This window comes from Oncorhynchus kisutch, unplaced genomic scaffold, assembly GCF_002021735.2.
Source record: "Oncorhynchus kisutch isolate 150728-3 unplaced genomic scaffold, Okis_V2 Okis01b-Okis20b_hom, whole genome shotgun sequence".
Taxonomy (NCBI): domain Eukaryota; kingdom Metazoa; phylum Chordata; class Actinopteri; order Salmoniformes; family Salmonidae; genus Oncorhynchus; species Oncorhynchus kisutch.
The window spans coordinates 4,251,724-4,267,583 of NW_022261978.1; the positions used below are offsets into that span (position 1 = coordinate 4,251,724).

Consider the following 15,860-nt stretch of genomic DNA (forward strand, 5'->3'; position numbering starts at 1 on the left):
AGAGAGAATAAAGTAGATGTCACGGGTCAAAATTTTGATTGATGACCCTATGTGAACTCTATGTGAACCCTATGTAGTGATGACGTGTGCATGTCTTCTGGTCAGGCAAGCCTGGTTAGGTGGGGGCTATGGGGTGAGGTAAGGGTCCATTTGACAGGCCGTTAATGATTGATGACCCAAGCCTGATAGACAAGCCTGGTTAGGTGGGGGCTATGGGGTGAGTAAGGGTCCCTTTGACAGGCCGTTAATGATTGATGACCCAAGCCTGATTTATGACCCTATGTAATGATTTATGACCCTATGTCATGTAGAAGGGTGCATGCCCTGGGTTGAGTAAGTGACCATGTGTCAGGTCAACCTGTTACTGTTTCTCACGGTTTGGGTTGGTTAAGGCCCCTTATAAAGCCGCTGAACAATACCTGTTTAAGAGTGCAACAAGATCTTAAGAATAACCATGGAATTTGGGATCGGTACCAAAGCAGTGATGACTGTAACAACTGAAACAGGCCTTCGGGTTGCCCATAGAGCAAGGGCAAAGTATCAACCAGCAATATATGATGCGCCAAAAAAACGTTTTTTTAAATGTGTATAGAACCCAAATACCGCCAACAAATGCTCTGACAGATCAAGTGTTGATGTCTAATGGCCAGCAGTGGGGGGTATCGGTTTGATTACCTGGCCTGTAGAGTGACCCTCTATACGGTAGATGAAGGAGAAGAATATACAGACCAGACTGTAGGCTTGGAATATGGTGTTGAAGACTGGTCGGTTTTTCGCAAGGTTGTGTGTCCTGAACTGAGCCTTATCACCAAGGGGTATAGTGTGTTCACGGGCCACGAGACCCGTTGGGAAGGTACCCCGGACTCCTCAGGACAAATATTTCACAGGGTGAAAATACAAAGAAAGAATGGCCGACCGTGCGGCAGCGTGGAGTTCTATATCGGCACCGAGGCAATCCGAAACCACAAACTTAGGGGTGGTGGCCTGACTGGGGATACCCGACTGCGTCTGCTTATTCCTTTTAACAGTTGGGATGTACTGGAATTGAAAATGTTGCAACCGTTGGATGCTCTCTTTGTACAGAGCCAACAGCGTCAGAGCCTTGTTCATTTAAAGAAGTGCATAATATATACGAATCGTAAAGATTACGATGCAAAAGAGCCTCAAGAAGATACAGCGTCAGAAGAAAACTAAGTAAGCGGATGCTTTAACCCCGCCCCCCCAGATACCCAAGGGCCTTGTTCTACAATAAAAAGAAAAAAAGCAGACAGTTCTTCATTTCAGCATACACCATGGATCTCCAGACCATCTACGAGGAAGCCACTACGTCATGGGGGCCCGACACTAAAGACTCTATGCCACGAAGCCCTACACTCTACGCACCCCTGGCAAGACCCGTGACACCCCCGACATTTACCCAGCCTGAGGATGTGTTTGATGGGGTGGCCAGTACTGTTTTTGTGGATACAATCAAGGCCTCTGTAGCTACACTTTTAAACGTGGTGATTGGCGAATATATACGAGAAAAATGCATCGGCTGTGAGATCAATCATCCCAGCCAGCGTCGTCATCCTTGCCTCTACGACCCTCCTAGATACTACTTTTTCAATCATTTTGAGGAGCTGGTGAAAAGACTGTGGTCCTGCCGTTTTATACCAGCGCTGGTCATCGCCCTGGAGTCTATGGGTATTGCGCCGTCTATCCCTAGAGTTTACGGGGTAACCGAAGCCTTCCTACATGAACTGAAGGAGGCCCTCTTCATCCATGAGAAACTCAAAGAAATCCGACACACCCTGGTGGACGACAACAAATACAGGGAAGCTGTGATGGCTGATGTGATGCTTTTCTGGCTCAATAAATCCCAAGAGACCGAGTGACATTTTGTTTATTTAGAGCTATGGGTAACTATGTGTCTACGATGTTTGAGCGAATAAATACATTTTTTCTTTTGAGAGACCTTACAAATGTTATGCATCAGATTATTGAAAATAAAGTGAACAATGTAAAGTTCTACACAACCCCCAATACAGGGGTTATTGTAGAGCGTGTGTTAAAAATGGAGCAAATCATGAAACATGTCCGACATACGGGCGAGAGTTTACAATGGTCACATATGGTGTCAAGGCTTGTTGAGGATTCTGAAGAACTAGAAATAACTTTGGCTAAGATTTTACATTATTTGTTTGAACCACCCTTTAATGTGAATGTGTATCATATTTGTTGTTTATATACTTATATATCAGACGTGTGTGTTTTAAAAATTCAGCGAAACAAACCTGTAAATCTAAACAATATATACAGGGTGTTGCATGCTGTGATTGTTGAGAAAACGGGGACTTGTATCTTGCAACAAATCCTGAATTGTCTGTATACGTAATAATTGTTGCATTCTTAAAATAAAAATTCACAAACTGAAATGTTGTCGTTATATGAAAGTGGCTCATTACAGTTATTGTACCTCAGAGAGGCAAGAAGGATGGCTGAGCAGCTGTTGAAAAACATATATTATAATCCCTCTAACCCCGGGTCTTATGGGGGTAAAGAGCGTTTACAGAGAGCTATAGTCGAAGAAACAGGGAGTCTGTTAAGCGATGCTAAAGTGAATGAATGGTTATCAGAGCAAGATGCCTACACTCTACATAAACCTGTAAGAAAACATTTTCCAAGAAATAGAGTTTTTTCTACGCATCCATTATCCCAATTTCAGGCGGATCTATGTGACATGCAGTCCCTTGCCGATAAAAATGATGGAAATCGCTACATGCTAACGGTTATAGATATTTTCTCTAAATTAGCCTATGTAAGGGTGTTAAAAAATAAGAGCGGGGCAGAGGTGACCAGGGCCTTTGAATCGATCTTGAAGGCAGGAGGCGCCCCCAAGAAAGTGCAGACGGATGGCGGAAAAGAATTTTTTAATCAAACATTTCAGAAGCTAATGAATAAGTATAATATAGTACATTTTGCTACAGGCTCTGATTTGAAAGCTTCGGTTGTGGAACGCTTTAATAGGACTTTGAAAGAGCGGATGTGGCGCTATTTTACAGCTCACAACACCAACCGATATACAGACATAGTTCAGGATTTAGTAAACGGTTACAACCACAGCTACCATAAGACTATACGTATGAAGCCCTCGGAGGTCTCTTCGGAAAACTCTTTTCAAGTCTTTAAAAATATGTATGGTTTGTTCCCACTTCGCCGTAAGAAAAAAATGACTTTTAAATTCCTAGTGGGTGACTTGGTGCGTATATCAAAGTTGAGGGGTGTTTTCGACAAAAAATACGAACAAGGCTTTAGCTCGGAGTTGTTTACCGTTACCGAATGTCTGCCACGCATTCCGCCGGTCTACAAATTAAAAGATTATGACGGGGATCTTATAGAGGGATCTTTTTATGAGAAGGAATTACAGAAGGTCCAGTTGGGTAAAGACAAAGTCTTTCACGTGGAGGAGATTCTAGATCAGAAGAGAGAAAAGGGTAAAAAATGGTTGCTGGTCCGCTGGAAAAACTGGCCTCAAAAGTTCAACAGTTGGGTATTGGAGCAGGATGTGGTGGAGGCAACGGGGGTTAATTTAAACCCCTAGTCATGATAACTAGCGCATCATTCGCGTGTACACAGTTGGGCATCATGGAACACAGCGGCTTCTACCTGACTCTCCCCAGTAATGCGTCGGCACAGATATATCGTAATAATCAGAGTTCGAAGTATACAACCAATTTTCCAAAGCCTATAGAGTTATCAGAGGCTTGGGAAGTAGGTCTCAGCGAGATTACATACCCCCATAGTTGGTATAATATCAAAGCTAAGGACCGTGATTTTTATTGCAAAAGGTTCTCGGAACCTGCGAAACTTATTAAGCTTAAAAAAGGTTTCTATAGAACCGTCGACAGGATCGTCTCAGAGTTGAATGAACACCTAACCCTGAACAAGATGGAAATATTCCTATTCTACAATCCAATCCATAAAAGGATACAAATCTCAGGGCCTGCTAACGGAGGTATAAAGACCAGCGGTAATTTATCCTACATGTTGGGGATGGGTCCCAATAAATGGACGTATGTGAACGATAAATTATTCCCATTCCCTGCGGATATACATGCAGGCTTTTACAACATATTTGTCTATACCGACATCATAACCTATCAAAGGGTCGGAGACAGCTGTGTGCCCCTCCTGCGAACAGTTCATATAGACGGCAAGGATGGGGACATCGTCACTGTCAATTATGACAAGCCGCACTACGTACATGTCAGCAAGAACTATATTGAAAACATTCTGGTTGAGCTTAAAACGGATCAGAACGAAAACATTGAATTTACTTATGGTAAAACGATTGTAAAACTCCACTTTAGACCCACCAAAACCTCTCTACATATATAATAGCTGGATTATATTTATAAACATAATACAAATAAAAGGGTTATGGAGCACCATCAGCTCGACCCTAACCGTTATGTTTCATACTATGTGGATCAAGTGGGTAATGGACTACCAGGATATCATGGAGCGCCGACAATGTATGGTTCGGGGATAGGAGGTATATTCCGTAACCTCTTCAGGATGGTTTTACCGTTTATGAAGAGAGGCTTCAGCATAGCCAAACCACATTTAAAATCAGCGGCTAAAAATATAGTAAGTGAGGTTGTAGCCAATGCTATGACCCGAAGGGCGTCACCAGAGGTGGAGCATCAAGAAGGCTCGGGGCTTATGATATTGTCTCGAAGGCCAAAAAAGAGACCTCCTGGTTTAAGGCGTAGACCTGCACCTAAAAAGCGGCGGTTAACTGTTAAAAGAACCTCAGTAAGTCAAAGACGGGGTAAAGTGAGGAGGTCTGTACCAAAACAGGCTAAAAGAATACTAGGAAGTATTTTCTAAAAGAATAAGTGACATGGCTCTTTTACATCGAATGTCCTCTGAAGCTATAAAGACAGAACTTGATCTTTTCACGGCACCGTTAACGCAGCATTCAATAGATAGATCCAGTTATGTGGAGATAGCCCCTCTCTCTGCTATTACCGATAACGGGCCTATCGAATTTTTCATACCAGGCCATGGTGACAACTATCTGGACCTCAACAACACCTTGGTGCATTTACGTCTAAAAGTGACCAAAAGAGATGGGTCTAATATTGCAGACGATGCCAAAGTGAGTCTCATTAATTACCCCTTGGCCACCATTTTCTCCCAAGTTGATGTGACTTTGGGTGAACGCCTAATCAGTCAAAGCAGCGCTACATACCCTTATAGAGCCATCATGGAGTGTTTACTAAACTACTCCGAAGACACTCTCAAAACCCAATTTAGCGCCGGGCTGTTTAGCAAGGATACTGCAGGAGCCTCTATGGAATCGACAGACCCTTCCACCGGTGCAAACAAAGGACTAGCGGCACGAGCTCGCTACTGCGCCGAATCTCGAGAGTTTCATTTGCTAGGCCCTATACACTCTGACATTTTCTTTCAAGAACGGTTACTCTTAAATTCGGTTGATTTAAGATTAAAATTAACCAGGGCCAAGGATGATTTTTGCCTGATGTCTCCCCAAGACGGGGATTTTAGTTTGAAAGTGTTGGGGGCAACCCTTTTTATTAAAAAAGTATCTGTATCTCCGGCCGTGCGCCTGGGTCACTCACATGCTTTGATGAAAGGAAATGCCCTTTACCCTCTCCAAAGAATTACCATGAAAACCTTTAGCATACCTGTGGGCAGTAGAATCTGCAGTCAAGAAAACCTATTTCTAGGCCCTTTACCTAGATATGTGGTTATAGGTCTGGTTGATCACGCCTCTAATACGGGCAGTTTAGATAAAAAAACCTTTAATTTTCAGCACTTCAATGCAGAGTATGTAGCGCTCTGTCAGGACGGACGTCAGGTTCCGGCGAAGGCTTTCCAACCACAATTTAATAACAACATATCTGTGCGAGAATTTTACAATCTATTCCTGGCTACAGGGCGACATCTAAAAGATCTCTCTTTACCTATTGACAGAAATGATTTTGCAGAGGGTTACACATTGTATGCTTTCAATTTATCACCTGATGATGACACCTCAGGAAATCTGTCTGTGGTGTCCCAAGGTAACCTCAGGCTGGAAATGCGTTTCCGTACACCTTTAGCCTGTACAGTTAGCATGATTGTTTACGCATGCTCTGATTCAATCTTGGAAGTGAATGCCCGAAGACAGGTCTTAGTGGATTATTATTAAGGACCTTTGAACAAAGACATGAATACCCAAGAGTTGGACGGGCTCATGAGCCGCTTGATTGGAAAACAATTTTGTGGAGTGTTGGCTTGTGATGAATTACCTATGGAGATATGGTCTGAGAGGCCTGCAATGTTTATTGTCAATACCCATCCTAAACACATGCCTGGTGAACATTGGCTAGCTATGACATTAGAACAGGAAGGTGGACGAAAAATCTCAACTTTTTTTGATTCCTATGGCTTTCCCCCCGGTTTTTCACATTTCCCTAAATCTATTAAAGATTTTTTGACCCTAAACGGTACAAAGATCTACTACAACATCAAACAAGTGCAAGATAACCTTTCCACTACATGCGGTCACCACTGTGTATTTTACCTGTGCCAAAGAGCCCGGGGAGTTTCTTTTGAAGATGTTATGTCTCTTTATAAGGATGATTTAAGAAGTAATGATAACCTTGTATCTTGTTTTGTTAGAAAATATCAAAAGTGTTCAAATGTGTGTCCTTTAAGAACGCGTAATCAAGGCGTATGCTCACGTCATATGTTTCAAGAATGCCACAAATGTTAACTTGCTTATTTTTCAAATAAAAAATTTATTGAATTTAATCATAGTCATTCAAAAGTCATTTTCAAAAGTCTAACCACGCCGAGAGATCGGGTTTAGGAAAAGGTCCTGAGACGTTCATGGGAGTAAATGAGTTAGCATCATCGCTTTCATATGGGGCCGGTGTCGTTGGGGCATCTTTAGGGGTGCTGTATCTCGTTGAAGGCTTTTGTTTTAAAGCTTGAATCTGTTGACGAAGCTTATGGTTGGGTACACCGGAGAGGGGGATGTTGAGGATTGCCAGGGCCTTAAGAAACTGACGCCAGCCGGGAGGCCTTCGGTCATCAGCAACCTTGTGGGCAGCCGTGGTACTTTTAAGCAAGTCCTGCATATGGGACCCCCTAACCACAGAGCCCTGAAGGATAAACTCTCCAGAGTCGTTCCAAGCAGCTATCCCCTTTGAGTCTTTTATCTTGTTCATAATGTATTTAACATTCTTCCTGTTACGTAAAGGCACATGTGTCAGTAGGTCATGCATAACTTTATCTTCAAATGGCATTTGAGCTTCACCCGACATATTATCGCCACTAGGTAAGATCGACGGTACAGGCCTTACAGGGGCCTGGCTATCGTTAGGTTCGACATCTGTTAAAGGGTCCGGTAGGGAAAGGGTTAAATGGTTAGTCTCTCTCTCCCCTTGCTTTACCCGAGTCAAATACCTTTGCATTAGGTTTGTGTATTTTTGAATCTTATCATAGGGGTTCAATCCTTTTCGGTTCAAAACATCCTTCATGGCCGTATCCAAATCATTTTCCGCTGTTTGTCTGATATCTTCAGGACCCTGCATTTGTTTTTTAAGTCTATCCAACTCTTGTTGAGGCACCAAGTACATTTTAGTGGCCATCACACCCACGTGTTCAACCACCACGTCTGGCCGCAATAAGGCTGGTGATGAAGGGCACGGCTATACTGAGTAAAGGTAGAAGAAAACCCCCAGACTGTTGTATACTATGTCTTTTCTTTTGAAGACTGGCCCTTTTATTGGCAAAGAGTTTGATCGCTGTCTTTTGTCTCCTTAATTTTTTCAATTGGTTCAGGGTGAGTGGAATGCGTCCTTTGAGAAGATTCAAAGCAATCTCACATAGGGCTAATATGAGATCTGAAGAACAGCGACCCAAGATGGCCTTCCGTTCTTTAGCTGTAGAACCTACTAGCCTTCTCAAGAGGGGGAGGTTTCTTTTTAAACGCAGAGACATAGCGTTTACTTTTTAGGAAGGTATGCAGCAGGCCTCTCCCCCGGAAACAGCCCTGTACGTAGCCTAAGGTGTTCTGGAGTATTTGCTTTTAAATCCACGATTAAATAAGAAAATGGCTCTTTGGTAGCGTCCTCATAGCTCTCCATAAAGTATGATTTCCGTCCAGGGTACATCTGCTGAGCTAGAGTGCTAATTTGCAGTTTGTCTCTAGGATTTTTAAACAATACCATGTAGTTGGCATTCAAGCTAATGGTCCGACTATTTTTACCTTGGTGAAACACATTCTGGACCAAGTAAAGCACGGACAGGTTTCTATGATGAGTATATTGGGTAAAAGCTCGTGCAATTTCAGGGTGTTCGCTACCAGCAAATAGCATATCGTCCAAAACCAGCAGATTATTTACATGTGGGGGGAGAAGTTCATCATCAGACAGAGAATCGGGTATTCCTTCAACAAACTTGATTTTTATTGTCTTCAATAATTCATCATACAGAGGTTGGTAACATGAATAACACCATACAATATTGTCAGGCTTTTGAGATAACACATGTTCAGAATTCTCTAAAATACTTTTTACAAAAAAAGTTTTGCCACTGTTTGAAGGGCCGGCAATTAATGCTGAAAAAGGCAATTGTAGCCGGGGGTCAAAACCCTCGACAGCAGTCATAATATCTTAAGCTTTAAGACACACTGGGGCTTGTAGCATAAGTCAGTAGCCAAAGGGCAATGTGGTACCGTCAGGCAATAGCTGTCTCTTGTCATAGACTACCCTGAATCTTTTAGTGAGTGGTGCGTTTCTTAGATGGAACCCCTTTTTATCCCTCACTATTTTGTTGTAGGAGCTCAAAATCTCCAAGTCACTATTCTTGTCCTTTACGAACCCCTCGACCAAGCGCGTGATTGATTCCAAGTTTACACGCGGTGCATTTTCATAGTTTTGAGTCACGCCTTTGGCTTTCAACACCACGTGATTGGCTTTAGTCCTAAAAGCATAGCTTTTTGGACCACATGAGGACCATTCTGTAATATGGTCACCCTCTTCGAGTTCACTCGTTAAACCCCCAAGATAGTTGCTAAGTGGGGGGGTCCAATCCCCCGGTTTGCTTACATAGACCACAGAGTCTGTGTCGTGGTAAAGAACCCGCCTCTGAAGCTGTTCCATGAGGGTGTACAGTTCAAGGCGGCCATAGGCTGTGGTAAATGCTGCAAGAAACACATTTACATTACCCGGGGGTAGAACCCACTTTTGGTGGCGCCTCCATTGCACCAAGGCAATGTCTTGACTCAAGAAGGAAAAATGTGAAATTTCGTATTGGTCCGAAAAAACAAATTCCAAAAATTCTTCGGGGTCTTTAATGATCGAAGTTGTTAGCATATTGCATCTCTGCGCTAATTTCCCCCAAAGGGAGTTCAAGTACAATTTCGACACATTTCTTTTGGTTTTGTTGACCTCTATTCTGTCAGGGTCAAGAAGTATGCCTTCTCTGTCATGGTAGTCTTGAATGTACTGGTCTTTACTTTCTTGATCTGTGACCGATGCAGGATAGCCTGAAGCCATCTGCTTGCATCTCAAGAAGGTTTTGATGTACTCTTTAAAAAGTGTGTCTGATTTCCTGGAAAAGTTCCACACTTCAAAGATTTTGGCCACACGATACCCCTTCTCTAAAGCCTTAGAGAATTCTACAGTGACCCATACACCGGTCAGGGCTCTTTCTTGATCTGTGTGATCACAGGGGTTTTCCTGGTTGTGGTTTTCACAGCATGTGCGACAAAGGGGAAAGAAAAGTTTTCCTTTAGGACCCTTGTAAGGCAACACAGGTATAAACAGCCCCCTAGGAGGGTAGACAGTCGCTTTGATTAAACCAAAATAATTTTGGGGTTCGTCAAAGTCGCTGTGAATAATTTCAGGATGCCCTATAGGATAGAATGAGGAACTCATTACATGAGGATATAGGGATGTAAAATCTACATAGCCTATTGTCTCGTCGGGTTGAGCTACATAACGCAATGTCAAAGCATTGGTCCGGCCTCCAAACAAGGCCTGTCGCGGTTCCAGGGGCTCTGGAGGGTCATAATGGGTAAGGAAGGCCTTAACACTAGGATCTGCCTTTTTGAGGGCTGTCCATTCGTGCTCCCACAAAACCACAACTTTTAACCCGTAAGTAGCCTTTAAAGAATTCAGTTTGTCTTGAAACTCTTGGTACATTTCCCCAAAAGTCTTTTGGGTTAGGACACACAAGGTGTGGGGGACAAAGCATAATTTACAACCGTGGAAGAAACAACCGTTGTACTCATACACTGTCTCAACCCCGTCAATCTGTGTGTATCCATCTACATGGTAAGGCCCAAAAGCCTTCTCCCCCCGATTCAAAGCATGTTGGATAAAAATATCTTTATCCTGGGCCAAGTACTCCAACCATTGAATGGAACCACTAGAGTAGGCCTTGAATTGGCGTCGGTAGTTGTCTGGCGATGGGATAGCTATAGATTCAGGAGTTAGATAGTGTGTACGATAGGTTTTCATGCACGCTGATGCAATAGTTGTACAGCTCCAGGGGTCAATGCCCGCATCTTTGATTACCTCTTCTCTGAATCTGAGGCATCCTTCACGAAGTATAACAACGTCATTGTCACAGTATGATTCCATCTCTTTATGGAAATCAAAAGTGCCATGTCTTACGGTCTCGTACCATGTCATGAATCTCTCACGCTCTTTGGGAGACATTTGATCACACCCGTACATTTCGGGGGCTGGATAAGATCCTATATAATGTAGATTCTCCTCAGATGTGAAGAAATGAGGGAAATAGCCTTTGACAGAGTTTTCAAAACCCAAGGCCTCTGGCATTTGAGCCAATCTCATGGGTAAGAAGCTTAAGCTGTCAATGTATCTCTGTTTGAAGGCGGGGTCAACAAAGCATAATATTTTACTCCCTTGAGCTATGACACTGGGTGCCACGCCTTGCTGTATCAAAGGGTTCAGAAGCAGATAGGAGTCATAGGCCCTAGCATTGTGAGCTATAAACGTGAAGTTTCTGTACTGGGCTTTTCTAAAATGTTTTAGAAAGAGTCGGGCACAATCGGGTCCCTCGGCCGACCATTTTTCACCCTTGAAAGTCATGGTTGACACAAAAATAGGCAAATGAACCCCTGATTGCTGAGTTGTCTCAAAATCATAAAACACATATTTCTCTGTATGTTCATCTTCAGCCAAGGGCTGAATGTAACACTCATGTGTTACTTCTTGAACTGCTTCCGCGTCTCTGCTTTTCAAAGGACCTTTACAGATTGGGCAGTGTATAATTCCACAAACATGAGGTTTAGGGCTATCTATTTTAAGGTTGTAATTGCAATGACATTTTGGACATTTCTTGTTAATGTCACAACTGCTTACAGATTTACATGCCTTGGGATGCCATGTTTCAGTTTTGTGTTTTTCGTAACAGTAGGCCGAACGACATGTGCGGTGACAATCCGCACAGGGGGTCAAGTTTAGCGGCTGCATAGGGCAATGTTTATCCAGACATACTGAACAGTTGTAACGGCACGAGTGCCCCCCCATGCGTGTGTAGCCGGTATGACAGGCTGGACAGACATATGGCGCGCCTAAAAAGGCTGTGATGTTAGTTACGGCATAGTAATGCTCATTTTGCACATAAAAGTACATAGTCTTAGGATGTGGTTCGGGTATATTTTGGAACTTGAGGAGAGCGTCATTAGCCCTACTGTGGTACAAAACCACAATCTTGATGTTCAGAAAGTTTTCAAATTTGACTATGTCTGAGAAAGCCACAGCATCCTGTATACCGAGACCCACCGCAGTTTGTAGCTCGAGAGCTTTATGTAACGCGGCTTGATCCGTACATCCGGGGCTGAGTAAGTGGGCCAAACCTATGGCAAAACATAGCTTATTACCTGGATTGTGAACGTTTATGAGATAGGCCCTTTTATTGCTTATGATTTCGGACTGCATTAAACTCTCGAGCTTTCGTCTCTGACCCCCGCCCCCTTGTGGTTGGCGTACTAATTGTACTACAAGTTCGAGGGTCCTATCTGCTAGCACGTTTAAATTTGACTGTACAAGGCGTTCTAGCAGTTTAACAAATTGTTCAAGCTCTGCTTCACCATTCTGTAAAATAAGCGATACCTTGCTCTGTAGACTGTCTCCACAAATTTCCAACTGTAAGAGATCCCTAGGTTCGCTATAATCTCTAATCCTCGCTAACAGTTCATTCAAAGTGTCCATAAGCATTACGTAAAACACAGCATATTCCCGAATCTGACCCCCCCATGCGAAATTGAAAAACTGGCGAACCTCAATATTGTTGAATTTATTTCGACGCAAAACATGTACACTTCGATCAAGACCTCCCCCCTCCAGATTTACTAGGCAATTGTCCAACTGTTCAAAAACATCGTATTGGGTTTCAGACTCTTCGGACATTGGTGTTAAAGGCTGATTTATAGGTGTCTGGGGTGCCGAATTAAACCTAGCGCTCTCGTTCTGTACACTGATCTCAAGACCGCCCCCCTCCAGATTTGCTAGACATTTGTCCAACTGTTCAAAAACATCATATTGACTTTCAGACTCTTCGGACAATGTTGTTAAAGGCTGTCTTAGAGGTGTCTGTGGGGCCGAATTAAACCTAGGGCTCGCGTTAAGCTGGGTAATTAGAGATATGATGGTTTCGGGAATCTGTGTTAACATGTTTTCCTCGGAAGGCCCTGACTCATTCATACGTGTAATAATGTCTATGAGTTCGGAGGGAATCTGGGATAATAGATTTTCATCTATTGTCATTATGTCAATTACCCCCGAATCATTCATATGGTTAACTATATCTTGGAGCTCTGTAGGGATCCTGGCTAAGAGTGTTTCAATTGTCTCACTTTGGTCTATAGGGGGCGCCATCTGTCTAATTAAGGATGTGTGTGTGTGTGTGTGTGTGTGTGTTTACATGTGTGTTTTTTAACGGCGGTATTTGCTTGTTTTAGCCCTAATGTTTTTTAACATACGGGGTAGCTCGCTACGCCAGAATGACACATCCTGATTGTATTGATGCTCGAGTAGAATACACATGCGCCTCTGGAGTAGAGCCTTTCGTGATTTTAAACCCAGGGTAAACGCTTTGAAAAAACGTTCTTTGTCTATTTCAGAATCTGCTGTTTCCCCCACAGAATTGGCCGATTCAAGAAGGTTGGCAGCTTCACAGAACATCAAATCGTCTACCTCAGAAATGTCATTTAAATCTTTGACATCATCAGGTTTCGCTGGTGTCTTTGGAGCCTCCTCGGGGATGCTTGTCTGGGCATCCTCCGATGTTTGTGCGTTGTGTTCATAAGCCGGTGAGGAGTCTGAAATAAAAATAATACATACACAAATAGGTTATTAACCCTAAAATATGTTAAAAATGCCAAATACATTTCAGATATAAGCCTATATATTAACAATACATTAATTAAATACCTCGGCTTTTTTGACGAGGGCTGTTCTGAAGAAGCTCTGAAACCATGGGCTGATGTCTTTGTTCAACCTGTATTACAGCATCTGCAGGTCCGGTAGATGGGGAGCCTGAAAAAAAACAAAAAAAAACAGCATTAGGCCTTGTTTTAACATATTCCGGCATAAAAAAAATATATAAATATTAAAATAATAATATATATAAATAATAATATATAATTGATTCATACCTAGTCCTTGGAACGACGTCTCGTGAATATCGGCCAAGTAGAATTGTTCGGGTGAAGCGGAACTGTGGATCTGAGCACTAATTATCCTTTGGTGTTTAGAAATATGGGGGACAACGTTGTCCTGGCCAAGGGGAGTTGACCTGCCGTTTAAAGTCTCTGTTCGCTGCTTTTGGGTAAATACATCCTGGGAGTAGGGCAGAATTGTCTCGTAGTCATATGCTTCGCAGAAACCGTTCAGGCTCCATAGGGCATCGTTTAACCTTCTAGGCTTTAGGTCCTCTGTAAACATATAAAATAACTTTTAATATAAGATGCCCACACTTTTTGTTTTTAAGGTATAAATATTTTTATGTATGGAATTCTTGGAGCTTACTTACGTTGACAATTCAGGGCAGGCGTTTGTTTCGGAGCCCCATGGGATGATTCGAGCTCAGTTATACCTCGGAGTATCTGCGTGAATGCTTCAGAATCTATAAAACATTCGACAATATTAAAGCTATAATCACTTTAGCTAATATTGCCTTGTTATACGGTAAGCATACTGATCCTAATGATTGTTTAATATTTCTATAACATCCCACGCTTTTCAAACAATTCCCCACAACAATCAAATCTAATAAAGATTTATTTCAAGAACTCACCTTGCGATAGATCCATTAGACTGTTTTCCCCGATTATCTTTTTTAACGCTTCAGTCCGATAACGATTCTTGGAGTTTCTGGAGGTGCTGTTTGCATCGGAACTAAAACGCTGCTAACATTGCCCATGGTTTCTAGCGCTTTTGTACCCTACGACCTAGAGAAAAACCCCTGAATGATTTTTTTACATAGCATTTGGGGTTTGTCGTTTTTTTTGGGCTATACCCCCGCCCATGGTATATTTGACACATTTCAAACACATGGTATTGGGTGTGTCTAAACATTAGGATCCTTTTGGAGCTTCTAAAATCTCCGGGGTGCTAGCACCTAGATGCATGGGGGTGTGTTGTTCTCGACATCGCTGGGATGAATGACTTTTTAGCCCACCTAAAAAAAATAGTTTTATGAAAGGCCTTTAAGATTAGGAGTCGTAAGACACAATATTATTGTTGGGGGGTAGGCATCTGTTTTGCAGGCTAGTGTAAACCTTGGTTTCAAACGACCCACCAGGCATGCATGGGTATTTTTTTAACAAACAACCCGCCCCCCTTTTTCTGTTTTTGAAACACACACACACACACACACACAGCCACTACAGAAAACTCCCTCACGCACATGCGCGCGCACATGGCTTTTTCCGCAAGATTTTTCTCAGGGACAGACTGCGCTAAGAGTGAACAAACGCGAGAGTTCATAACGTGGTGAGATTCTGATTTTAAAACCATTTATTTCATTCAAAATATTTAGTACATACATTTTATATCGTTACATTCTTAAGGTATTTTACGATGCCTTTCTTACAGATCCTGGGAGCTTATGCAACCAACCGCAATTGTCCGTGTCGAGTTCACCCTCAAAAGGCAAGGCTCTCTTGCTATGTCCATCAACACATGGTAAGTTCACTCCAGGGGTAGATCCGCCGTCGGGCCTTTTGGTCTTGACTCTGTCTCAAGGAAAGCCTCGCCCAGCGCTTTAACTGTTCCCCATTTTGGAAGAGAATGTCCAGCTTATTCATAAGTGTTATGAAAATTGGATAATCCACCCATTTAAAACTAAACACAGGAATAAAAAAGTTTACATGTTTGCGGGCTCTGGAAGCTACCGGAGAATTGACAGACTTTGTAGCATTAGCCTTATCATAAAGGTCACAGGCTAAAATTGTCACTTTGTTGTCAGGGCTATAGTCCATTGAAGCAATTCTTAGAGCCTTGAGATCACTGCGGCCGCAGACCTGTTCTTCCAACGCATATCCTGGCACATTTGTAACACTTAGGACCTGTTCAATTTTACAAAGAGCCAGCCTGATGTTTAGCCATTCTCTCATCCCCAGAGCCGGGGGAAAACTCCCAGGTTTTGCAGGATAAAGGGGTTTGGGTCCACGGTCTGTGAATATCTTTACCGTAGAATCCTCCGGGTGGAATATGTAAGACATGTGGCCCTCACTCGTACCCAAAAATCCTTTAAAACATTCTGGAGCTTCACACAGAACTTCAAGGCTTTGGTCACTGGGTTCATGACAAGCCGAGCAT

At 42.8% G+C, this 15,860-nt stretch overlaps 1 pseudogene across 1 annotated transcript in view; it reads right to left on the reverse strand.

Moving 5' to 3' along the window:
• Positions 1–15,860, reverse strand: part of LOC109878905 (tuberin-like) — a 71,820-nt pseudogene that overhangs the window by 55,180 nt on the left and 780 nt on the right. The window lies entirely within an intron of this gene.